Below are 10,559 nucleotides of genomic sequence, written 5' to 3'. Positions count from 1 at the left end.
GATGAACGCAGTTACTAAAATAATATCCAGGGGATGCATGCAGAGCTGTCATTGGCTGAGATAAGCCCGGCCATGCGTAATGCGTCCGCGGAGGAGCCGTGGAGGACCCATCAGTGTCTCCTCAGTTAGGGCTCCTTCAGAGAGCCTCCTCGATGCTCGATGCTCGGTCCTCGAAGTGCATTTAGAGAAATGAGATGTCCTTCAACATGGCACGCTGAAATCCATTTCCAGCTCACTACCGGAGGACCGAGGAGTCGAGGAGGGGAAATTAGAGTATTGAGAAACCTCTATGGAATACAGTCGGAGGTCAACCAATCACGGGGTTTGTCGAGCAAAGCGCATGGTGTAGCTGAGGATTATGGGTAGTGTAGTGTCTTTGGCCATCCTAAACTCCGATACAACTATTTGTTTCTCAGAGTCGAAGGGGAAAAACACAAAACCATTGTACACAATTTAAACCTATCAATGTCGTTTAATTAACAAGGATAATCTGGTGTTTTTGAGTTGATGAGTAGTGCAGATATCATTGTGAAATCAATAGACAGTAGGGGTGTAACGGTATGCGTATTCGTCCCGTACCGTCACGGTTCGGCACATGCAGTCACACGGCGAATACGCCTTTTTTTTACGAGTGGGAAAAAAGTAATTCAGGGCAGTATCCACTACACTATATATAATCCAGGGGGCGGTATTGCGCCTAAAAGCTGTTTGCCAGCCGCCCCTTAAACAACAAATGAAGAACAAGAAGAAACACAAACAACAAAACGAACAAAATACAAGAAGAAGAAAAGTTAGTATGGTGAGTTCAGATAACACACAGGAGCTAGAACCCACCTGCTTCTTTTAAATCAGCTGTGTGGGAACATTTCGGGTTCCCTGTGGACTACAATAACGATGAGGTGTGCGAGTGGTGGATCGGACGAGGACGGTGTGTCGGCGTTGTTCTACAGCGGTGTGGTATGCTAATGAAAACACACGCCAAACATGTCATATCAGAAGGCGTCACCCAGATTTGCCAATCACCGGAGCCCGGCAAAAGACAACAGCTGTTCAACAGCTGATCCCCACTGTTTTTAAGAAGCCAATAGACATGAAAGCCGAGAGACCAAAAATATATAACGGAAGCTTTTGGCATATGTTTTTCAACGACTTTGCGCTCTTGAAACACTTTCTTATTATTTATGATGTAATATTTTCAAGACATCCTTTTTAGTTTTACAGCTTGATGAAACCTTTTTGTTTGACATCAGCCATTATAGATAATATGGCCATCTGAGTGTACTGTGTATGGTTTGTTTTTAACTGTTTAATACAGTTAATTATTCAAAATGTCAGAGTTCTTTATTTTTAAACTGAAACTTGCACTACTGTTCAAACATAAATAACAACAAACCTGGAATTATGCATTTGGGACTTTTTTTTGCTTTTTTGTTGTTGTACCGAACCGTACCGAACCGTGACCTCCAAACCGAGGTACGAACCGAACCGTGACTTCTGTGAACCGTTACACCCCTAATAGACAGTAGGAGAATACTTATTTCCGGGTGTAAAATTCTCCATTATCCAATGGGAATGGACGCTCACATTGCCTTTAACTGCCGCCGACATGGACCGATGCGGTGCTTCCCTGAGCGTCAAATACCACCGCCAAAGGGAATACATTGCAATCAGTTGAAAGCTCTTTGCGTCCGTTTATGAAGCTGAAGGAGACTCGGTGCGTCACAACTGCACGCCAAAGGACCCTGGCCAAGCGTCGCTATTGGACTGTGTTGGTTTATCAGCAGAGATTGAAATAGCATCAGTACTGAAGAGTGGGCAGAAGAAGGGCAAAGAACAACATTAAAGCAATTTTCTTGATAGAAAATATATTTTGCTCTTCTGCTGACTGCTAAAGTTAGCCTGATAGTGATTGACAGATATCAATCACTTGCCAAGTTTAATGTGTGGCTAATGGGAATGGACGAGCTAGGAGTCAGATGGAACTTCTGGAGTTTGGTTTAATTAATGTGCTTTACGATAACATGGCTTATGGTCAGACATGCACCAGCATAAATCGGACGACGTTCCATCTACGGCTTTCAGACCGTTCGGGCAATGTTTCTAACAACAATGTTTACTTTTGTTGGGGAAAATATTTTCCTGGGCCCATAACTTTGACCCAGTTTATCAGTTTGTACTGCCCTTATGAGCACAGGCTTGCAACTTTGAGCTGCTGTGCTCTCAGTGTTTTGTCTCCCTGTTCCTGCCTGTTGGCGTCAACTGATAGAGATGTTATGGTTTTATCTTGTTGTGCACAATGTTGATTCTTCTCTCAGAACTAGCTAAATACATGGGTCTGGGGTAGAGATCTTCAGAATTGGTTTGGCAAACCGCTGTGTCACCTCGTGGCTGCAGCACATGTCTTGTGAATTCTCCGGCCCGAAGCTCCAAATATACTATCAGTGTTTGCCATTAGAGTTCCTGCTCTCCCCGTGTCTCTCTGAGTCTCATCTCCATTGCTTCGGAAGTTTCCATCACAACTTTGGTGGCTTCTGGACTTTTGACCCGACATAGATTGCACCAAGAGCTTCACCATGAGCCTGAATCTTCATCATGTCTTCACCATGAGCCTGAGTCTTCATCATGTATTCACCATGAGCCTAAGTCTTCATCATGTCTTCATCATGAGCCTGAGTCTTCATCATGTCTTCACCATGAGCCTGAGTCTTCATCATGTCTTCACCATGAGCCTGAGTCTTCATCATGTCTTCACCATGAGCCTGAGTCTTCATCATGTCTTCACCATGAGCCTGAGTCTTCATCATGTCTTTACCATGAGCCTGAGTCTTCATCATGTTTTCACCATGAGCCTGAGTCTTCATCATGTCTTCATCATGAGCCTGAGACTTCACCATGTCTTCACCATGAGCCTGAGTCTTCATCATGTCTTCACCATGAGCCTGAGTCTTCATCATGTATTCACCATGAGCCTGAGTCTACATCATGTCTTCACCATGAGCCTGAGTCTACATCATGTCTTCACCATGAGCCTGAGTCTTTATCATGTCTTCACCATGAGCCTGAGTCTTCATCATGTCTTCACCATGAGCCTGAGTCTTCACCATGAGCCTGAGTCTTCATCATGTCTTCACCATGAGCCTGAGTCTTCACCATGAGCCTGAGTCTTCATCATGTCTTCACCATGAGCCTGAGTCTTCACAGGGTCTTTATGACCTAGAAGTCACATGGTTTCCTACCTTAAGCTTTGTTCACACTATAGAGACAAAAGCTACATTGGAACTATTTACTGTATCTGGTCAAGGTTGGCCGTTTCTTACTTTATGTGTTGCTCGATGACTTTGCAATGTCATTAAAAAGGAATACAGAATATATGTATATATCAAAAATAATATAACTGCATTTGATTTAAATGCACCATTGTAGTGAAAAAGTGTAGTCCCGCTCAACTTTAATTTGTGGTGACATGCACATCATTCAGCAGCAATAGCCAGGTGTCAGGCTGTAGCTTCATGCCACCGGCTTCCATTGTAAATAACATCCAGCCTGTTACCTTGACGCTGGTAGTGTGAACATATAATAAAAGGGCTGTTTCAATGAAAACAATGAAAGGGTTGGAAATGCAATTTGCTTTTGAGAGATTGCTTCTATTTCCTTCTGTGTGCATTGGGTGATTGACAGGAAACTGATATGAAAACACCCAACTGAGGGATGCTGAAATCAGATTAAAGTTGCAGAAATCCGATTTAATCTAGATCCTTATTGTTCAGGTCCTGCTCTACTGAAGAAGTTGTCAGACTACAGGAGAATAAGCAGCCATTCAAGAACAAACATTTGTATTATATTGGATTCATTGTATCAAAGTGGATTAATATGATTCCATGTGTTAAATGTATTTCTCCCCTGCATGCTATTTAAAGAAAAGTTAATAAATAATATGTCCAACACCAGCAAATATGAATATGATCCAGTGTTGTCAATAGTAAATGAGAATACATATATCCTATTAGGCATTGTGCATGTGTCTGTGTGTGGGAAAGCGAAAGGCAGAACAATGTGTGTGTAGCAGGCTCCAGCAGGAGCTGAGACTCACTGATCATTTTGGGATGCATATGGTAGGAGGAAAGAAAGGGTGGGTGGAGAAAGAGGAGAGGATGAGAGCGAGAAATTATTATTTGCTCAGGGTTGCATGGCAAATATTGTCTGCTGATATGTTTACAGAAAAACAGGATGGTGGGATGCTTGCTTCTGTTTTTGCATCATTCACCAGTGAACTCCGAATATGTTCCAGTACAATATGCTGTATGCATCACTATGGCTTGGGCATTTTTCATCGCCAAGACATTGCTACTTATATGCAGAAATGTCATGTTCTGAGCAATTGTTATTGGAAGCGTTTTCCTCTGGAATAGGCTGAAAAAGCCTGTGATGTGTTTTGCTCTTTGTCCTTTATGTTCTAGCTGATGCAACACAACATTCTTCAAATTCAAATTCAAAAGCTTTTATTGTCATTGTACATATATACAACGAGATTCATGGTTGCTGCTCCAGCGAGTGCTTTAAAAACAGACATATTAAAACACAAAATAAAAGGTCTGACAGTTACGACCAGCAAGTAGTGCACACAGCTTCGGATCGTCAAGTAGATGACCAGGATTAATAAATAAATAAATAGATGAATAAAATAGAATTATGATAAAATATATATATATATGATAAATATTACAGTATACATAAAAACAGACCAGGATTATTTCACAGTGGGGATGTGGGGAGTTATTTTTGTGTGTTTAATGTCCTAATGGCCCATGGGAAGAAACTGTTTGTGAGTCTGGAGGTGCGGGCTTTCAGTGAACGGTAGCGCCGGCCCGAGGGCAGCAGGTCGAACAGATGACGGGCTGGGTGGGATGAGTCCTTCAGGATGGAACTGGTCCTCCTGAGGCAGCGACTTGAGGATTTTTATTATAGATCATATCCCCATTGTATTGTGAATGACTTTTCTTTTAAACAGGAATACAAAAGGACAAATACATGCATATTTATGCAACTTTGAATGTTTCTTGTTTAAGCTGAATGTAATGGCGGTAGCCTGCTGTGAAATGTAATGATAGTGTTTTGTTAAATAAAGTAGGCTTTCCCTCAAAGGTCGACTAAATTGTAGTTGTGATTGTTTTTGTTTGATTTTACTCTTAAGCAGGGTGCGAACTGGAGGGGAGCAGGGGGAGCTATAGCTCCCCTAGTGGTGACATGAGCTCCCCTGGGAACATGGTTTGTGAAATTTGAGGGGAGCTCTCTAAAATACTGATATGATGACCAAATAAATTTGGGCATGTTTTTTTTTTCAAAGGTGTAAAATAAGTGAAATAAAATTATATTTAGAGTTTATGATTCATGAAAAAAGTGTCGCCTGCTTGCATGCTGCCCGCAGCTCCACCCACTACCCACTCACTCACAAGCTCGTTTAGTTAGCACTGCATGTTTACCAGGCATTGTTGCTGCGGCTGACATGTCGAAAAGAAAAAAACAACTTACCTTGGGCAATTTCTTTAAAAAGACGGCCAAACAACCTGATCAAGAAGACCAACCGAATGTAGCTGGTGGTAGCACATCGTACGTTGTGACTGCTGCTACAACAGAACCGAGAGAGGAGGGAGCTAACGTCAGTGCTAGTGCTAACTTGACAGCTAACGTTAACTTGGGGGCTGAAGAGACACAAGAAGACGAGCCGTTGTGTAGTGTGTGTGGCGTCGCGTCTCTCCAGGCAGTGAGAGGGTTGTGTTGTGCTATAGCTGTATTATTAATATTAATATTGTTCATGGTTGGTGCCGCTGGCTGCTCTTATTGCGTGTGTTCGGCTCTATGTAGGCTACAGCCATAATAGGCTATAGCCCATGTGAAACAATGTAGCCTGTTTTTGAGTCATTTTAAGTTTAATTAAACAGTCAAAAGTTACATTGGTGGTCCGTGGATTATTTATTATCAACTTGATTGAAGTTTGCGTAACCCATACATGCTCGGGAAATCTGTTGACATGAACATGATCCATCGGGACGTTTCATGTAAATGTAGACCTGTGGCACCACCCCGTGTGCAACAGATTTTCTCTTTATAATAGGCCTATGTCTGTCCTGTTGCTATTAATGCACGGATCAGCATTCCCCCCCCCGCAAAAAATAAATAAAATCCCGGCTCCCCCGGAGAAAAAAAAAAAAAGAAGTCTAACAAGAAGCCTCTAAATGAGCCCATGTCAAAAACGGGGATTGCTATTTCTGCTCATAACTCACAAAAACGATCATTTATAATTCATAAATTCATACTTTCTGCACAAACAACACATTTTCTGAAATCTGAGATTCGACAGATTCCATGGGTATTCACCCCATCACTGCAGGCACAACATTAACCGAGCTAGCAGCCAGAACATAGCAAGTAAACAATATCAGTTTTCAAATCCATGACAATAATTAGGTCTTACCTTGGCCGTTTTGTGATCAAAAGTTGTGTTCAAAGGAATAAAAACGCTGCTCTGGGTTAATCCAATGTCTCTTGTCACTTTAAAATGATTACTGATAATCAATCATTTCATTCACCGCAGAAGAGTAGGTCCAACGATTAACAGTCCGTGGCTTCAGCTGCGGGAGATGCAGTTTACGCATAGCTCCCCCTCCGCAGGCATAACGTATTTACATATTTTGAAACTGCTACTCGATTTGATTGGCTCTAACGATTCAAAAAAGGTGTCAATCACCCAAATCGACCAATGGGATCCAGAGATAGGAGCTTGCGTAAGGATAAATAAAGGCAGTATTGCTAGTTTACGCACACTCCACTCTTTTTACGCAGGATAGTAGGCTATAGCATAGCATATGTCCCAGCATGTCCCGCAGCGACAGGAGAGCAGAGAACGGCAGATCGATCAGCGAAACAGCAGGATTTGTTTGCTTTGTCTTCATTGTAACTATGGCAGCCAGAAAGAAGACTTTTTTGTCCGTCGAGGAGGCATTGGACATCGTATTTCAGCAGGGTTGCCAACTTTGGGTACCTGGCTGGAGTGAGATTTTGGTATCATGGGTTTGATTACACATATGCGCACAAAATGACTGCTATCGTGTGCAGTAGCGGGACTGTTTAGAGTTCTAGGTGAGGCCCCGATTAATTTATTCCGGTAAATTACTCTGACCTCACTAATTGACCCGACCGAAGTTACTGAGTCTATGTAAGTTTACTGCTTGGCTCAGATCCACCAAACGTCAGCAAGATCTCACCTCTATTAACTCCCCGAAGAACCAGGTTCAATTAACTGCTGTTTCTATTCAGACAACTCTTTTTAATCTGTTTAAGCGATCCCGAAGGATTTTGGTATCAGTAAATGGGGTGTGTTCCTACCTAAACATGTGTGTGTGGCAGGGTGAAATCTTACCTTTGAAGCAGGAGAGGAGAGCACAGATGTCCTTTAAGTTGTCCCAGTCCAAAAGGTGGGATCAGTTTATTTGAAGAAAAATAGGTCCAAACTAATACAGGGTTTTTACCTTCTCTCTTTACAACATTATAATCATACTAAACAACACACAAACAAAAATGATGCTGTGATCATGTTCAAATATGAAACTTTAATTCACAGTCTTACATTTATTACCTAAACATTTCACTTCAACTGCCCAATTCAGTTGTGACATTTAAAATCTCCCGATAGAATTTAGAGGCATTTCCTCATAAAAAGACCGGTGATAATAAAAAGCCCATTCAAAATCCCACAGTGATTCGGAGGGAGTTCCTCACGTAGGTGGGTATCACTAAACTCTCAAAATCCCACAGTGATTCGGAGGGAGTTCCTCACGTAGGTGGGTATCACTAAACTCTCAAAATCCCACAGTGATTCGGAGGGAGTTCCTCTTTAGGTGGGTATCAATACTCTCAAAATCATCTTCCATAAAATCATTCCATTCAGCATTCAAAGCAATTCCCTCATTCAAAGCAATTCACTCAGCATTCCAACCAAAAAATTCAAGAGATATTCACCAAGTTTGAGAGAACCTTACCGAGAGCTATTAACCCAGCTCTGACAGACAGAGCCTACCGGGAGAGAGTATACCAGGGGTTTCCCCCTCTCTCCCCGACAAAATCCAAAAAAGCCAGTCTTTTTATGCTCAAAAAACCAGATCACAAACACCTCCTCTATACCCAACCAACATATTCTATTGGCTCTGGCATAAGACACACCTTCCCAAGTTTGTGTAAAACAAAACATGACTGGACATATTCTATGACTATGACATAACCACCTTTTTGAGGCCTCCATGTGTTTCTGCTTAAGTCTGGAGCCCCCCTCCCTGCAGTGAGAGGAGAGGAAAGAACCTGCCCACTCTCTTATCAGAGAGCAGGGCATAAATCATAGGCCTTACACTCAACTTAACAAACCACTTTGTTTTGTTTATGCTGTAAATATAGAAAAACCTAAAATATGAAGCATTTTCATTGTGGGTTATACAAGAATATAATTGATTATATTTGATTATAACTAACTTTCGTTTTAAGTATTCAACATACTATGAAGCTGTCAACACCCTCTTTTGAAAACGCAAAGTTATCAAACAGCAACAACTAAAATTGTAAGCATACATACATATTCAAAAACCATCAATAAGCATTCTCATTATGGGTTCATACAAGAATATGATAAATCATATATGATTTATAATTAACTGTCGTTTTAAGTATTTACTTCATACTATGAAGCTCTCAACAGGACCTTAGCATATATAAGAATATATATAGAATATATACAAATACACAATATTGGACACAGACTATAAAGGGCACACAGTTTCATTCACTAATGAAAGTCAAACACATGTTTGTTTCCACTGTTTTATTGTGTGCATAGGCCTGTCGCGATAAACAATTAATTGACTTATCGTACGATAAATAAAAATGAACTCGATAAATTGCCATTTACATGAGGATGTGACTAGCAGTTTGAAAGAATGTACTTGAATTATTATTATATATTATCATGATGTCAGCGGTCTAAAATGGTCATACAACGGTGCCGACAATATTACGTTTATTGCAATAATTTCCGGGAAAATCTATCCAACAAAATTAATTATCGTGAGAGGCCTATACACGAAACACACATACACAAACAAATCTACAGAATTTCTCCAAACTGCCAAATATATTAATTAACACACTCTCACTCTCATATACTCTTTGACTCTATTTTGGCCTAGTAGAACAATAAGCAGCAGACTTTTACTTTTTATAATTTCTACTAGATCTTAGATCTGCGCATGCGCAATATGGGTCGGCAGTGGCGGCTCCGGAGTATTTTTGTTGGGTAATCTATGGTAGGGCTAACCCATACAGTGGTGGGGCTCAAGTCAGTATTTGCAATGTAATTACATACACGCTATATCGCCTCCTTGACAGTGAAATGCCACGTGTGAGGTTTAGATTATTTCCCTGTCTCAATCCAAATTGAACTGGATGAAATAAAAAGGCACATTTGTCTTGTAGTAAATAAAAAGGGCGACCTGGAGCCAATCCTGCAATTTCTTCACGGTGAAAGAGTTGACATGCTGAAAACTCAACCCCTGCAGGGGGGTCTGGGGGGATTCTCCTCCAGGAGATTTTTTGAAATACTAACATAAAATACACATTCTATAAAATAAAAAAAAATAAAAAAATCTATTACTACACGACATATTTAAAAAAATGAATGCCATTTTAGTTTTTTGTTACTTTGTTCTGAAAGCTGAACCTGCTGCTCCTCACAGAGAGAAGAGGCTGTGTGAATTACTTTACATTGTGGATAAGGGTGGATAGCCCCCATTGTTCTGTGTGTCAAAATGAAAGACAGCCCACACACCTATCAATCATCAAACCGTGGGGTCTTATTTCATTACGTGTTGATTTCTATCAACACGTAATGTTGTATCGATGTATAGAGATGTACTACAGCAAAAGTATTCTCTGTCGGGACTTCCTGCAACAACACCACGCCGTTATCTTGATTCTGATTGGCCAGAAGACATTATCAAAGATGTTCTATTGAGAAGACGATCACTACCTGACAAAAGTTTTCAAAACCGTTTCTAGTCTTCGGTATTCTTGTTTTGGCGTGAGAATAGTTTGGGCAGCGTGAGAGCGAACGATTGAGAGTGAAAGCGTGTGTCACACGCCAGATGCGTGAGAGTTGGCAACCCTTATTTCAGGACTCTCTGTCGGAAGATAGTGATCTCGTCACGCATAAAGGGGACAGTAATGTCTCTGATTATGAACCTCTGTCACCGAAAAGGTATGTAATCTCTCTGTTTGTATCTATTACTTATTTATTTGGTGTAAGAGTATTCATCTGTTTGTATCTATTTGTTATTTATTTGGTGTAAGAGTGTATTCATCTATAGTAATTTCACACACGTGACAATAACACGACGGCATCCATCTTGTGATATAATGTTCTTTCACACACTCAACAACAAACAGAGAAGATGGATGACGTTTCTTGTTTTTGTTGTTGAAATAAACAAGACATATACATATACGGTATTACATTACAT

This window comes from Pseudochaenichthys georgianus, chromosome 15 (assembly GCF_902827115.2).
Source record: "Pseudochaenichthys georgianus chromosome 15, fPseGeo1.2, whole genome shotgun sequence".
NCBI lineage: Eukaryota > Metazoa > Chordata > Actinopteri > Perciformes > Channichthyidae > Pseudochaenichthys > Pseudochaenichthys georgianus.
This window is presented reverse-complemented; position numbering follows the sequence as displayed.